The sequence below is a fragment of the Callorhinus ursinus genome, unplaced genomic scaffold (genome assembly GCF_003265705.2).
Source record: "Callorhinus ursinus isolate GAN/ISIS: 27379988/994484 unplaced genomic scaffold, GSC_fseal_2.0 scaffold65, whole genome shotgun sequence".
Lineage (NCBI taxonomy): Eukaryota > Metazoa > Chordata > Mammalia > Carnivora > Otariidae > Callorhinus > Callorhinus ursinus.
The window spans coordinates 2,317,289-2,334,522 of record NW_027397127.1 but is presented as its reverse complement, the minus strand read 5'-3'; the positions used below and the strand labels follow the sequence as shown (position 1 = coordinate 2,334,522).

The 17,234-nt window shown below is 37.4% G+C and overlaps 1 pseudogene; it reads left to right on the top strand.

Moving 5' to 3' along the window:
- The first annotated feature begins 3,259 nt into the window (after positions 1-3,259).
- Positions 3,260-4,085, top strand: LOC112810195 (proteasome subunit beta type-1 pseudogene; annotated as a pseudogene).
- The last annotated feature ends 13,149 nt before the right edge of the window (positions 4,086-17,234 follow it).

Below are 17,234 nucleotides of genomic sequence, written 5' to 3'. Positions count from 1 at the left end.
GACGCCTGGGTGGCTCAGTGAGTTAAGTGGCTACCTTCAGCTCAGGTCATGATCCTGGAGTCGCAGGATCAAGTCCCATGTCAGGCTTCCTGCTCGGTGGGGAGCCTGCTTTTCCCTCTGCCCCTCCCCCTGCTCATGTTCTCTCTCTCTCACTCACTCACTCTCTCTCTCTCAAATAAATAAATAAATAAAATCTTAAAAAAAAGAAAAAACCATGTAAAAATTTTATTAGCACAGGAAAGTAGAAGGACATGTAAATTTATCCCAACTAATATAAATCACTTGCAAACATGCCAGTGCCCTAGGTTAATGAGATTAAAGAACCAAAAGAGAACTGTGCGGAATTTATTCCCACACACCAACCCAGAATTAAAATATAGGCTATATTGATCTGTCTAGTTTCAAAAAACCATTTGTTTCTAATGGCTGAGTGAAAATTACCTATTTAAAAACATTGTCTTCCTACCATGCCCTTTTTTAAAAAAGTAAGAAGTCTATGTAATTACAAGATTTGGCTTTCCATGAAAATAGGTATCATTTCAATGAATAATGAGTATATGGAGAATATATATGGTGTAAGAGAAAACCTTCCATAATGGGAATCAGTTTTTGAGGAAATGGAGTTTTATCAGGTTACAATAACCTAACCTGGCTTTTCAGAGCTTGGCCCTTTATGTAGCACCCTAAGCCTACAGTTCTTTAAGCTACGATAGTGAAGGTGAATGTCACAGGTGTTGAGGTTAAGACCTATACATGTAAGGTGTTGAGTGGACTGACTGTCCATAGGGATCGTTAGTGACTGGATGAATACTGAGTAGCTCTTCTGTGGAATGCGTTGTGGAGATATAGCCAGAAATGAGGAAAACACAGTTCCTGACCTCATAGAACTTCTATTCTAGTAGAGAAGATAGTTTAAACAAATCATTGCAATAAAGTATAATGAGTGTTACTTTTCAGAAACCAAAGAAATACATTTAGGCGAGGGGAGTCGGTCCTCTGGTTGCTAATGATAATGGAATTATCTTTAGGAAGCCTTCCCTTCCTCATTTTTCTATCAATTTTTTGAGTAAAAAAAGGCCTTCAGTTATAGATAAAAATAAAATAGACTCAGAAATTCAATGATTTATCGTATGTCATACAGCTAGTGAGTGGTAGAGCTAGGATTCAAAACTAGATCTGTCATAGTTGTAGTTTTGCTGTGGCTATGTGAGGTGACTACAGCCCATCCTTCTGGCTGATTATAACAGAAAAATATGGAAAAATACAAAAACTGCTTTTTAAGGACTCTAAAACGTTAACAGAAGCAGTAAAGTTATGGAGTAGAGTCAAAACTTGGAGAAGGGACCTGCATGGGCAGGGGGGATGAGTTTCCATTTTTTTCCCCTGTGCTGCTTTGTGCCTAGAGTGGGTCCCAGTCACATAGTGCTGTGGTGGTGTTAGAAATAAAACTCTGATAGAAAGCTCATGAACTTTCTGGTCCGAAGAACAAAGGATAGAAGTACCACAAAGCTGGATAGTATGGGAGGAATCATGGTAGGAAGAGAGCTGGAGAAGGGACGCCTTAATTCTGTGTAAGTCTCAGCTGGACTCCTGAGCTATGCATGCATAGGGTGGACCCTAATGAGCAGAGCAAAGGCTTTGACGATTGGAGTGAGATTAGAATCATCCACACAAGTCTCACACAACCCTGAAGAATACCTGCATGGGACAGATCCAAATAAGCAGAGCAACTTCTTAAAGAAATAAAATAAGATTTAATTCATAACTTTAATGAGGTATACTTTACATACGTACAATTCATCTGTTTTAAGTTTATAATTCAATGATTTTTAGAGGAAATTAAGGACCATTTCCATCACCCCCAAGAAGATCTCTTGTTTCTGTTTACTGTTAAACTCTATTCTCAACTCCAGCCCCTGGAAACCACTAATCTATTTTTTGTCTCTGTAGATTTGCATTTTCTGGACATTTCATATAAATGGAATCATACAATATGTGGTCTTTTGCATCTGGCTTTTTTCACTTAACATAATGTTTTTGATGTCCATCTATATTATAGCATGTGTGAGTATTTTGTTTCCTTTTTAAGGATGAAAAATATTCCTTGTATGGCTATTCCACATTCAAAATTAAGACTTGACCTGCCACCCATGTAAGGCAAGACAGAATATATGGTCTAAACCTAATGGGGTGACTACCCGATAAAACAAACAAAAAAAATCAACATTCTCCAAAAACCCCAGAAATTTCAGGACCTTGAGTCTAAACAACGTAATAGTCAAAATACCTGAGTGACTATGTATACTAGACGTATTAAGAGCCTGGAAAATATGACCAATCCTCAAAGGAAAAGACAATCAGCAAATGCGAACCTTGAGAAAACCCAGATGTTGGAATTATCAGACAAAGTATTTAAAACATCAATTATACCTCTGATCCATGAAGTTAAGGAAAAAACACTTGAAATGAATGGATAGATATTCTCAGCAGAGAAATAAAAAGTATATAAAAAAGAACCATATGGAAAATTTAGAACTAAAAACTACAACATTTGAAATGAAAAAACTACCATCTGGGCCCAATAGTAGACTAGAGATGACAGAGGAGAGAACCAGTAACTAGAAAATAGGTCAATAAATGCTTTTTTTTTTAAAGATTTTATTTATGGGGCACCTGGGTGGCTCAGTCGGTTAAGTGTCTGCCTTCCGTGTAGGTCATGATCCCGGGGTCCCAGGCTTGAGCCTGGCATCGGGCGCCCTGATCAGCGGGGAGCCTGCTCCTCCCTCTGCCCCTCACCCCACTTGTGCTCTGTCTCTCCCGTTCTCTCTCTCTCAAATAAATACATAAATAAAATCTAAGAAAAAATGAATTGGTAAAATACTAACTCTAACTAGATTGTGAAAGTTAAGTGTATATATATTCATAATTTCTACTGGAATTATGAAAAATATAATTCAAAGAAAAACAGCCCAAAAGCCAATATATTCATTGAAATAGAATAGTAAAAAAAAATATCCAGCTAACCCAAAAGGAAGCAGGAAAAGGGTTAGAGAAGAGCAAAACCAGTGGGGACAAGCAGCAACAAATAATGTCGTATCTTAATCAAATCATGCCAACAATTACATTGAATGTTAAAACTCTAAACACACAAATTGAAAGGCAGAAATTGAAATGAAATGATAACAGAACAAGACCCAATTACATGCCATCTGTAAGAAGTACACTTTAAATATAAAGGCATATATGGGTTAAAAGTAAAATGATGGAGCCACCTCGCTGTGAGACAGCAGCAGTGGGGGGCCAAGTGATCGTGTGCTGGGGACCAGGCCCAGACCTGGCAATGGAGCCTCGCAGTGACCTGCGCCCTTTGCAGCTCTGCTTCTCACCGTATGCTTTTGATGGTAATCATGGTAATCGCTGGAGGAGATGTTTCAGTTGTTGCTTCTGACACTCAATTGAGGGGAGGGTTTTTGATTTGCCCCAAGTGTTACAAATTAACAGACAAAACAGCCATTGGATGCAGTGGTTTTCATGGAGACTGTCTTACTCTGACCGAGATTACTGAAGCAAGACTAAAGATGTTTCAGCATTCTAGTAACAAGACCATGAATGAATGACTCCAGGGGCGATTGCTGCAATGCTCTCGACAATCCTCTGTTCAAGGCACTTCTTTCCATACTGTTTACATCATCATCCGGGGGCTGGATGAAGAAGGGAAAGGAGCTGTGCATACAACTTTGACCTGGTCGGGTTCTACTGCAGAGACTCTTTCAAGGCTGGAGGCTCAGCAGGGGCCATGTTACAGCCCCTGCTTGACCACCAGGTTGGTTTTAAGAACATGCAGAATATGCACCATGTCCTGCTGTCCTTAGACAGAGTCATGCATCTTGTGAAAGACGTCTTCATTTCTGCAGTGGAGGGGGACGGTTTCACTGGGGATGCACCCAGATCTGCATCATGACCAAGGAGGGCATCAGGGAGGAGACTGTTCCCCTGAGGAAGGATCAGTTTGTGTGCTGTTATCATTAATCACTTCAAAACTGGTTAATTTTGTATCTTGGAACTATTGGACTCATTTCTTTTATTAAAAAGTAAAGCCTGAAGTAATAAAGAAAGTAAAATGATGGAAAAAAGATATACAATGCAGATAATAATTGAAAGAATGCTGTGGTGGCTACATTAATATCAAAGTAAACTTCAGAACAATAAATATTACCAGGAATAAAGAAGGAACTAATTATGAAAGAATTAGTTCACCAAGAAGACGTAACAATCCTAAATGCATATGCAGCTAACAACAGATCTTCAAACTATACCTGATAGAAAGTAATACAAATGAAAGAGGAAACAGACAAATCCATGAGGAAATAGACAAACCCACCACCATATGGTGACTTCAATACAGGTTTTCAGTAATTGATAGAAAAAGTAGAAAGGAGATGAATATGAATATAGAAAGCCTAAACAACACTGTCACCAGCTTGACTTAATCTTCTTATCAAGTGCACATGGGACATATTCTGGTCCATAAACAAACCTTAAAGTTGTTAATGGAAGTCCTACAAAGTATGTTTGCTGACCATAATGATATTAAACTAGGTAGTAACAGAGACATAAAATATCTGGAAAATCCTCCAATATTTGGAAAAAATTGCTAAATAGCCAGTGAATTAAAGGGAAGGCCCAATGGAAATTAGAACATATTTTGACTTAAATTAAATTTAAATTGTAACATTTGTGAGACTCATCTAATGTAGTTGTTCAAGGGAAGTGTGTGGCACTAAATGCATGTTTTAGAAAAGAAAAAGGTTTCAAAGTGAGGGTCTAAGCATCCACCTTAAGAATCTAGTAAAGCAAATTAAATTCAAAGAAAACAGAAGGAAGGACATGGTGAAGAGCAGAAATCAATGGTGAAAGCAAAAACAATTGAAAAAAATCAATGATACTAAAAGCTATCTCTGAAAATTTCAGTAACATTGATGAATCTGTAACAACACTAACAAAAAAATGAGTGAAGACGCAGATTGCCAATGTCAAGAATGAAAGAGAGGATATCACTATAGAACATACAGGCATAAAAGGATCTGAAGAGAATACTAAAGACAATCATATGCATATAAATCTGAAAACTTAAATTGAACCAATTCCTAAAAGACACAAACTACTAAAGCTCACGCAAGAGGAAATAAGTAACTAGATAGTCCTCTATCTATTAAAGAATTTGAATTCATAGTTAAATAAACTTCCAAAAAGAAGACTCGAGGTCCAGATGGCTCCACTGGAGGATCCTATCAATCATTTAAGAAAGGACTGGTACTAAATCTATACAGTCTCTTCCAACATAACCCTGATATCAAAATCAGAAAAAAAAAATCAAAGAAAATTAGAAGCCCAGTATCCATCATAAAGAGAGTTGCAAAACCCTAAGCAAAATATTAGCAAATAAAAATCAATATTCTATGAAAATGATAATACATCAGAACCAAATGAAATTTATCTCAGGAATGTAAAGATGATTTATCACTGAAAATCAATAAATTTAATTTATCATAACAGATTAAAGAAGAAAAAATATACAATCATATAAAAAAAGCAGGAAGAAAAATTTGACAAAATTCAACATCAATTCATGATTTGAAGAATTATCCACAAATAAGAAATCAGAGGGGAACTTACTCAACCTGATGAGAATTTGTTAAAAAAAAAAAAAAAGACAAGACACTTAAAAACAAAACAAGAAATAAACCCTCAGGTAATAACATACTTAATGGTGAAAGACTAAATACATTTTACTTAAGATCGAGAAACAGGGAATGATGTCCACTTTAACCTCTTATTTAACTTCATGCTTGATGTCCTCTTGAGAGAAATGAGGCAAGAAAAAGAAATAAAATGTATACGAATTGGAAAAGAAGAAATAAATCTGCCTTTATCCATAGATGTCATGATTTTCTAAATAGGAAATACCAAGGAATCTACAAACAAGGTCAATATGCAAAAATCAGTTATTTTTTTTCAAATGCTGACAGTGAACAATTGGAAGACAAAATTTAAAAGTCTATGCCATTTATAATAGTACAGCATGAAATACTTATGTATAAATTTAACAAAGTATACTTATCTGTTTGCTGAAAATTACTGAACATGGATAAAAAGACTCAATATTGTTACATTTCAGTTCTCTCCAAACTGATCTATAGATTCAATTCAATCACAATAAAATCATAGCAGGATATCCGTAGATATAGAAAAGCTGGCTCAAAAATGTATGTAGAGATGCAAAGAAACTTAAATAGACAAAACAACTTGGAAAAAGAAGAAAAAGTTGGAGGACTCACATGAGCCGGTTTCAAGACTGACTATAAAGCTACAGTAATCAAGACATGATGGTATTGGTGAAAGGATAAACACACAGATTATTGGTACCGAATCTAAAGTACAGAAATAGAGCCACAAAAATATAGACAATCAATTTTTTGTTACATCTACTTTATTTCTTTGTTAGCGCATGCATTTTTAAAAATATTTTTATCATGGTAAAAATGTATAACATAAAATGTACCATCTTAACCAAGTCTAAGTATATAGTTCAGTAGTATTAGGTATATTCACATTGTTGTGCAACTAATCTCCAGTACTTTTTCACCTTACAAAACTGAAACTCTATACCCATGAAACAACTGCTGATTTTCTTCTCATTCCAGCCCCTGGAAAACCACTCTCCTACTTTCTGTTTCTACAAATCTGACTACTTTAGATACCTCATATAAGTGAAATCATACAGTATATGTCTTTTTGTGACTGCCTTATTTTAAGTAGCATAATGTCCTCAAGATTCATCCATGTTGTTGCCTGTGTCGGGATTTCCTTCCTTTTGGCAAACTGAATTTTGACAAGGTTCCAAAGGCAATTCAATGGGAAAAAATAGTCTTTTCAAAAATCATGGCTGAAAAATTGAACAGTGTGCAAAAAGAAAAAAATGAGTAAATCCAGTGCCCACATCTTGGTTGCTGTTACCATTCTCCAATGAAAGGAACACCGGACTCTTGGAAAAATGACTAACTGTAGGGCCAGGGAAGAAATATACAATATGAGCCTGGAACATTTTGTACTGCTTCGAAGCAAGGAAGCAAGCAAGCAACATCAAGGAAAACCCCTTGGTGATGCGGAAATGTCAAAGAGGCACAGGACCTAACTGAGAGGTCCCAGTGGCCAAAGCTGGAATAATTTAAGCAACAAAATAAGTGAAATAGTGTCAGATAACCCAAAGTATGGAATAAATATCCATGAGTCCATACTGTCATAAATGATGAACAATAAAGAGCAACAACCTACTGAGTTTTGAAATTTTTGAGTACTGGTACTCAAAACAACATTGGTGGATTCAAAATCATTGTGATGAGTAAAATAAGCCAGACAGCAAAGAGTACGTACTTTATTATTCCGTTTACATAAAATTCTAAAAAATGCAACCCAATCTATAGTGATCAAAAGTAGGTCAGTAGTTGACGGGGAATGGAGGTGGACAGAAGGATGGAATGCTGCATGAATTATCTTTTCCAGGGGCGCCTGGGAGGCTCAGTCGGTTAAGTATCTGCTTTCAGCTCAGGTCATGATCTCGGGGTCCTGGGTTCGAGCCCCATGTCAGGCTCCCTGCTTAGCGGGCAGTTTGCTTCTCTCTCTCCCTCTGCCCTCTCCCGCTCCTGTGCTCTCTCTCCTTCTCTTAAATAAGTAAGTAAAATATTAAAATTATCTTTTTAGGATGATTGAAATGTTTCTTGTCTTAATTGTGCTGTGTTTTCATAGCTGTACACATATGTCAGAACCAATCAAATTTTACACTTCAGCTATGTGCATTTTATTTTATTTCACTTAGGCCTCAGTAAAGTTTTAAAAATTGTCTGCTTGACTCAGTCTAGAGCTCTTTCATTACAGCACAGTTGCATCTCTGGGTTGGGGATGGAACCTTTGAGGATGGTGGACAGAGAGAAAGAATCACTATTTATCAAGTAATCTATTAGAGTCTCCCAGATCTTGAAACATAGTATTAGGTCAGACTTCAGATAATAGATTGGACTACCTGAAATTGCTCTTTTTATAGGCTGAAAGTGGTTGAATATCAGAATTTCATATGGTTCGATCTATAGTAATTTGTGTTTTTCCAGTGGGGGGTGTGTACATGGAAAGAGCATATAATATATGCATTGCATTTAGTCTTAGATGCAAATTCATAGAGTGGTAAAATCTGTGAGTTGATTCAAGGAAGGATATTGGTTTCTCACTTTCAGTATAAGTCACGGAGTCTCAATAGAGCATAGGAATTTTTTTCTTAAAATGGAAATAGCTTCAGACAATGTAGAAAACTTAAAGAAGTAAAAATCACCCAAAGAAATCACTGTTAATTTGGTGTGAATTCTTTAGGATTTTTTCTGTACACATGTAAACTCACATAGATTATAGCTTATTTTTTAAAGTGGTATTGTGCCATAGAACTAATGTGATATGAACGCAACACATGTATTTTTATTTTGTTTTTTATCTTAGCCTTTCAAGGAAATATACAGAAGAACATTATTTTGCTTTTTAGCTTTCACATTGGTCATCATGTGGAGGAATTCTAATTATTGTTTTTAAAATCCTGTGTTGTTAACATTTTGGCAGTTTACAGTTGCACTACTCTACAGAAGAGTCTAATGAATATTCTTGTAGCCACATCCTTGTACACATACGTGAATATTTCTGCAGGATAATTTGCTAGGGGATGGCCAATGGGTAAACATTCTTGAGACTTTGGATATATAGTTGGCAGTTTGGTAAATCCCCAGAGCCAAGGGGATGCTATTATTCTCTTGGTTTTCCTTTTAACTCATTGGCTTTTCTTTTTAACCCAGTTTCCTTTTAATCATTGGTTAATCCATTAACCATCCTGTTTCCTTTGCTGGATCCACTTCCTCTTCCTAGTATCCAAATGCTCAGTCCTTGGAGCTCTTCTTTATCTAGAATGGCTTTCTACATGAGCTCAGCTGGTCTCATGACTTCCAAACTTCTATCTCCAGCTTTGACCTTTCCCTGAATTCCAGGCTATCCACTTGGATAGCTAATAGGCATTTAAAACTTAAATATTGTCTCAGATCAGTGTTTTTATCCCTACTCCACCCCTCAGTCTGCTCATTTATTATCCTCCCCACCCTCAGTAGCTTAAGCCAAAAAATGAGAAATATCTTTGATTCTTCTCTTTCTCCCTTCATCCAAGTCTAATCCATCAGCAAATTCATTCAGGTCTACCTTCAAAATATATCCCCAAATCTGACAACCTCTCACCATCTCTGCCTCAACCATCCTAGCCCAAGACATCATCATATGTCAGCTGAACTGGCTCCTAAGTACTGTCCCCTTTTGTCCCTCTATGTTGTACTCTATGCACCATAGAATGAGTGATCCTTTATTTTTTTTAAAGATTTTATTTATTTATTTGAGAGAGAGAGAATGAGAGATAGAGAGCACAAGAGGGGAGAGGGTCAGAGGGAGAAGCAGACTCCCCGCGGAGCAGGGAGCCCGATGCGGGACTCGATCCCAGGACTCCAGGATCATGACCGGAGCCGAAGGCAGTCGCTCAACCAACTGAGCCACCCAGGTGCCCTGAGTGATCCTTTAAAAATGCAAACAAGACTATGCCAGGGACTTTTTCAAAATCCTCCAATGGAAAAAAAAAAAACAAAAAAACAAAAAAACCAAAATCATCCAATGGCTTCCCAGTACACTTATGAAATTCATAGTTTTCTGTTCCATACACACTGGGCTCCTTGCCATCCCTGAGTGCCCCCTTTGCTCTTCTAGTCACCTTTGTTTTCTTACTTATTTCATTTTTTTCCATTTGAGTGTTACCTATTCAGGAAGGATCTCTCTCTGACCACCCAATCTAAGATATCACCTCTTGCTACTCTTTTCCCCCTAATCCTGCTCAGTCTTTTTGTCATAACATTTATCAGTACCTGACACAATATATATTCATTTGTTAATTTATTTATTTTGTCTCATAAGAATGTAAGCTCTACTGGGGGCAAGGCCTTTTTTTTATTTTCTTGCTATATACATAGTGGACATTTACTGAATACATGAATTAATGAGGCCATTTTTCAGTAAGCTTGTAATAATTTCCATTTCTACCAGCGGTATCTGAGAGAGTCTGTTTTCCCATACCCTTGCCTACAATGGATATTATAGATGTTTTTCATCTTTGCTAATCCGTAGATTACAAAACAATATATCATGGTGAGAAACTATGAAAAGATGGTAGAATAGAGCTTTTTCCTTTTCCAGTGGTATATAAAATAATGTGCATCTTACAGTTGATGACATCTAAGACTTGATGAAGCATGGCATTTGGACTGCCTGTCAATTTGCCTTGCATTGTACATACAGATTAGAGAACATGGTTCCTGCCTTTGAAAAGCTGAGAACCTAAGTGGTAAGTAAAACGTGCATAAATATTTTGAATAATGTGGGTCTAAATCAGGTAGGGATCATTTTACAATCATTAGATTGGTTAGTAGTTCCTGGTTCTCTTTGGTGGGCCTGCCCCAGGGGTCTTCAGACAGTGGGTGAGGAGTGGATAGCCAGCTGAGCTCATATTCTACCATAAGTGGAGCAGCTCTACTTTGACCTATATGACATTTTGGAATTCCTTGGTCTTCCCATCATTTCACTTGAAGAAAGAGTGCCATTGATTAGAAATAAACACAAATATTTGAAAACTATTATTTCCAATGTTTAGAGGAGGGCCAAAAGGGTATGTGCTAGAATTGTAGAAGAAGACTTGCATTGAATAGATAGGGGGGAATTAAAGAATATTTCTTTATACTTTTATAGTACTTTATACTCTTCCAAATGCTTTTGCAAATATTATCTCATTTAAGCTTTATCACATCCCCAAGAGTTAGGCGACTCAGCTAGCACTATCGTCATTTTAATAAGTGGAAAACATGAGTCTGTGTGTTGTCCGAGATTATACAGCAGGGCCAGAATTCACAAATCAGAAATCTTGGTATTCTGACTCTAACAGAACAGCATTAGGAAAATGTAGACTCTTTCATAAGTAAGAGAACCCAATTTCTTTCTAGGACTTTGATTCTCTTATAACAGTTTTATTTAAAAGTTTTCCCCCGAACCATATTTATCTAAAGTTCAAATCTAATCCTCATATTACATTTTTTTCTACGCAAAGGATTTCTAGCTCAGTTTCGTCCTCTCTAATGCTCTGAACAAGGGGGAATGCAGTCTCATTGTAATATATGTGATTGGGTTGATTTTTTTTTCAAAATGTAGTCATTTAGTAGATGCTTCTATGAAATTGTAAAAAAAATGGCTTTTCATGTTCTTGTATTCCAGAATCATAGGGTAACTGATGAGGAGACCGGATGTAGCTGACTGAATCTGGCAGCTTAACAATAATTGGTGTGCCAGACGTAATTACTCTGTGCCAGACACATTACCCAAATCATTTCATTTGGTTCCTCACAACCTTATTTAATGAGGTGATTGATAGATCATGAGTTGACTCCCCTCAGCACCACCATCCCCCTCCTCCCTAAAGACATTCCACAGGAGATCAACCTTGAAGAAAAACGTTGTTGTTGTTTCTTTGTTTTTTGTTTTTGTTTTTGTTTTTTGTAACTGGCATTCAATTTTTGGGGGACATTTGTATTCTTTAATATTACATTTTAGCTTTTGACTATTATTTAACCTTTAAAATTAGACTTGAACAGCCAAGATTTAGAGAGCCTTCATCCAAAAAGTAAAATACTTCAAGGAATGATAAATTTACCTGTAGGATACAGTTTTTGCTGGAGTGAAATAGAGACTAATCTACTCCAAAAGGCAAGTTCTTAGGGATGAAAAGAAAACCTCAGATTTGTAGCTCAATCTTACTGATGCAAGAGTGGACTCATTTAGAGTAGGTGTGAAAAGTCTGCGACTTTCAGGCCTCTCAGGAGGTTGCTTCCCTAGGACAACATGGAGTTAAGACAGATTTCAAACAGGATCTGCCCGGAGTTGTTCTTCCTCATTCACCAATCCCCACAGCTGAGACTACTTTAACTTGCCTTGAATTCTGAGACCAGGGGCACCTGGCTGGCTCCATCCATAGAGCATGTGACTCTTGATCTCAGGGTTGTGAGTGCAAGCCCCACATTGAGTGTGGAGCCTACTTAAAAAAATTTTTTTGAGGGACACCTGTGTGGCTCAGTCGGTTGAGCACCTGACTCCTGATTTAAGCTCAGGTCATGATCTCGGGGTCTCGGGATTAGGGCCCGCGTCAGGCTTCCCACTCATTGGGGGAGTCTGCTTATCTCCCTTTCCCTCTGCACCCCCCTGCTCGTGCTCTCTCTCTCTCTCTCTCTAAAATAAATAAATCTTTAAAAACAATTTCTGAGACCAATTCCACTTTTATACCAGAGAAATGGAAGGAAAATAATGACATCTATTGAGAACTTCCTTTGTGCCAGACATGAGATCTGAATCATTTCGTTCAATTCTTCACAATGACTCTAATTATTGCCAACTCACAGCAGCTAAGACAATAAACTCAATAAATACTTGTTGACTGAACAAACAGGCAACATAGTTTATATTCCCATTTTATAATTGAAGAAATTGATACTCAGGGGGGTTAAATATATAGCCCAAAGTTACACAGGTGGTAAATTTCTTCTTCCCTTCCTCCTTTCCTTCCTCTTTTTCTTTTTTCAGTTTTAAAATGTTTTCAAAAGTCAGCAAAAACTAATGATGTAATGTATGGTGATTAACATAACATAATAAAATAAAATAAAATAATGTTTTCAAAAGTTACACATGCTTGGCCTTAAAAACCTAAACATTATAAAAGCATAAAAGGTTAACGTGAAAGCCTCTTTCTCCACCTCCTCTCTGCTTTACTCTCCAGAGATCCTACCCGTAAGTCATTCGGTGTATCCATGTCCTTTTCATCATATCAAGCAAATCGTACAATTGCTGCCATGACTCTGGGTTGAACCTTATAACTCCTAGATTCATATGGCTGGGCTTTGTCATGATCTTTGGTTGCAAGCTCTCATCTTGTACCCCTGATTTTGCAACTGAGTGTTTTTATTATTATATCCTCATGCTTTTGTTTCTGCCATGGTCCGCAAGAGTATATTGGCGTTGCTTACGTTGTTTATAATAAAGGTGTATTACTCTAGCTGAGTTTACCAAGATTCAAGATTTTCTATTTAACTTGCCAGTAGACGCTTGGAGGATGTGACAGACAGTTAAAATGTACTGTTTTACGACTGTGGTAGCAATTGAAAGAGTAAGCATGGCAGCAGTATGCACTAAAACTGATAAATGGATTGTAAAGAAAAGCAGTACACAAAGAACTGGTAACTGCTTGTCTCTGCTCTTTGGTTTGATGTGGTGCTGGTGATAGAGCCTCAGTCTTTCTGGAGGCAATCTGTGTTGTTGCAGAGAAAGGTAAAACTATCTTAATAGATCTTTAGTTTATCATCACATTTCTTCTTTCATTGTGTCTTGCAGTCGCTTATCTTTACTAAGGGATCTTTAGCAATTCCATTTCCAGCAAATTGTTCCCCAACTTGTTCTTTATTTAAGCCCATATCACTTCTTCTTCAGTAAGTCCATTCTAAGGATCAGCTATCATTACTTTCTGACCACAATAATATCTCCTTCCTTATCCTTATTCCTTTGTAACTTCTAACTTTTCTTCTTTTGCTCCCACCCCACAAATAACCTGCAGTCTCTTTAGGTCTTCCGATGAATTTTTCATTTAGTGTTTTTTTTTTTTTTTTTTTTTTGCTTGCCTACCCATCCTGAGACCCATGATCAGCTACTTTAACATATCTCCTCATTAACTCAAATAATCCCTTTTTTCTTTGATCTTTTGTTACGTCTACAAAACCCAATCTCAACCCAGGAAAGACACTTCTTGTTATTCTGTTCCTCTGATTTTACTCCTAGGCCATAATATCTGAGGAAAGTCACAAAATCATGATGACGAAGTTCAAAATAAATCTGGGCTCCTGAACTTCAGCTGGATTTTGCACTTTAGTTGCTAGCTTTTTTGCTGCTGTTTTGACATTTTCTGATCATTCCCTACGGTAGATGCCCAAATTTTAGACAGGCCCTGGTATCTCAGCTCTAAATATGGTTACTACTTAATTCCTTGGGTAAGATTGAGGCCATTTGATATGGCTCCCTGACCTTTCTTCATTTCCTTCTAAGTAGATTTTTATTGCCAAACCATCCTCTTCACCAATATCTAATCATCTAACATCTTGTCTTTGTCCTATAACAGACACCTTTTTTAAAAAGATTTTATTTATGTATTTTAAAGAGGGAGCATACACAAGCAGGGGGACGGGCAGAGGGGGAGAGAGAGAGAGAGAGAGAGAGAGAGAGAGAGAATCTCAAGCAGATTCCCAGCTGAGCACGGAGCCCAATGCAGGGCTCAATCCCATGACCCCTAGATCATGACCTGAGCCGAAACCAAGAGTTGGATGCTCAACCAACTGAGCCACCCAGGCACCCCAAGAGACACTTTTTTTTTTAAAGATTTTATTTATTTATTTGACAGAGAGAGACACAGTGAGAGAGGGAACACAAGCAGGGGGAGCGGGAGAGGGAGAAGCAGGCTTCCCGCCGAGCAGGGAGCCCAACAAGGGGCTCAATCCCAGGACCCTGGGATCATGACCTGAGCCAAGGCAGATGCTTAACTGAGTGAGCCACCGAGGCGCCCCACCAAAGACACTTTTACAAGGCAGGTACCTCTTCTTCTCATCCTTTCCCCACTCCTCTGGCACCTTGTTGCATCAGTGATCCCCTCTCTACAATGTCCGGCTCTTTTCTCTTCCCACAAATAAGATCAGCTCCCCCCAGAATCTTCCACAGTCTTCCTTGAAATTGGATATCTCCTAAAACTGCCACTTCATTTCCCTCCCACACCCTTTACTGCCAGTAGTTCTAAAAGAATAGGCTGTACTTGCGGTTTTTCTTTCTTGCTTCGTCTTTGTACTCCTTGAAATCTGGTTTCTATTCTCACAACTGCACAGAAATTGTTTCCCCAAAGTTCTGATGTTTCGATAATAGTTTCATATAGTGACTTTCCCAATTGTCATCCTCTTAGCCTTACCCCAAGACATATGACTTTTTCTGAGGCATAAGTACATATGTTGACAACCATATCCTTCTTAAAATTCTTTTCCCTTTATATGGAGGAACTTCTCTGTCATGGATTTTCTCCTACCTATAGGTGTCCTCCACATTAACTTCTGTTATATATTATAAACTTTTGCATGGAAAATTGAAAGCATTTATCCCTACAAAGACCAGTACTTAATTGCTTATGGGGATTTATTCACAATTCTTAAAACCTACATTCAACCCAATAGATGAAAGGATCAACAAATTGTGGTGCATTCATAAAATGGAAAACTACTCAGGAATAAAAAGAAACAAACTACTGATACACGTAACATGGGTAATTCTCTCTTTTTTTTTGAAGATTGTATTTATTTGAGAGAGAGAGAGACAGAGATAGCAACAGAGATAGCAAGAGAGAGCACAAGTGGGGAGGAGAGGGAGAAGCGGGCTTTGCACTGAGCAGGGAGCCCGATGCGGGGCTCGATCCCAGGACCCTGGGATCATGACCTGAGCCGAAGGCAGACGCTTAACCAACCAAAGGCAGACACTTAACCACCGAGGTACCCCAACATGGGTAATTCTCAAAAGTATTATGCTAAGGGAGAGTAGCCAGGCACTAAAGACTGCATACTGTAAAGTTCAATTTATACGATACTCAAGAAAAGGCAAAACTACAGTGACAGAAAGCAAATTAGTGGTTTCCAGCTTGGTCTGAGGTTAAAGGGGGATAGTGAGTACCAAAGGCCAAAAGGGAGCACTCTGGAGTGATGGAAATGTTGTCCGTAATGATTGTGGTGGTGGTGGTGATCTTCCCAGATACATTTCTTATTGACATTTTAGAATTTTATTGTATATAAATTATAGCTCAATAAAATTGACGAAAAGTTAAAATATAAAACGCTGGAACTGGTGCAATGATTTTCATATCCTCATATATTCCCCCCAAAATCAAGTGTTCTTTTTTAATGATCATTCTCTTTTTCAAAATATTTTATTATTTGCTTCAATAGATTGTAAGCTTATTTTTGGATCTACCATGGAATCCAATATTGTTGGTTACACAGAATGTACTCTGCAAGTACTTGATTTGTTGATGCAGTTATTTTGGCAAGAAATTCACATTTGAGAAACAATGTAGTGTAATATTTAAAACATTTGTCATTAAGAGAAACTTGAGTTCAAATCACTGCTTTGCACCTTGGCTGTGTGGGTTTGGGCTAATTTCTTGTTTTATTTATGCTTCTCTTTTTTTCTTCTGTAAAAGAGGGAAAAGACTAGTAATTATTTCATAAGCTTATTGTAAGAATTAAAAGTGACAATGCTTGTAAATAATTGGCATAGAGAAAATAGTAAAGGCAAAAAGCACTAGATAGAATAAAATTTATTTTATCCTTTTAAGAGAGCTTATTCAGTGTCTAATTTTTGCATGTATAGTGGATTTGTTCCTCATTAAAAATATAATCACCATTCCCAATCAGGACTCCATAGTTACCTAGACAGCCTTTGCTGCTGGAAATAATTACTGATGTATTTTCTTTCCATCATATCCTACCATATTACCTATTTTTCCTTCTTTACTTTCTTCATTCCTTTGCATTTATCCTCTGTGGTATTTATTATTACTTTTTAGATATGGGGTTTTAAGACAGGTCCTCAAGAAGCCATTTATTTTATTTCTATTACTTTGCAATTGAAGTGAATTGGTTGATGACATGTTTAATGCATAGATCACTTTCCAGGTGATTATTCTTTAAAGGTGATGAGTAATTCATAAAAATAACTAAGTAGACCATTAAGCACTGACAAGTATTATTAATACATTTTAGAGTGGTAACAGACTAAAATTTAAATAAATCACAGAATTTTATTTTTTAAAAAGATTTTATTTATTTATTTGTCAGAGAGAGAGAGAGAGAGAGAGAGAGAGAGCAAGCAGGGGGAGAGGCAGGCAGAGGGAGAAGGAGAAGCAGGCTCCCCGCTGAGCAAGGAGCCCGATGCGGGGCTCCATCCCAGGACCCTGGGATCACAACCTGAGCCAAAGGCAGACACTTAGCTGACTG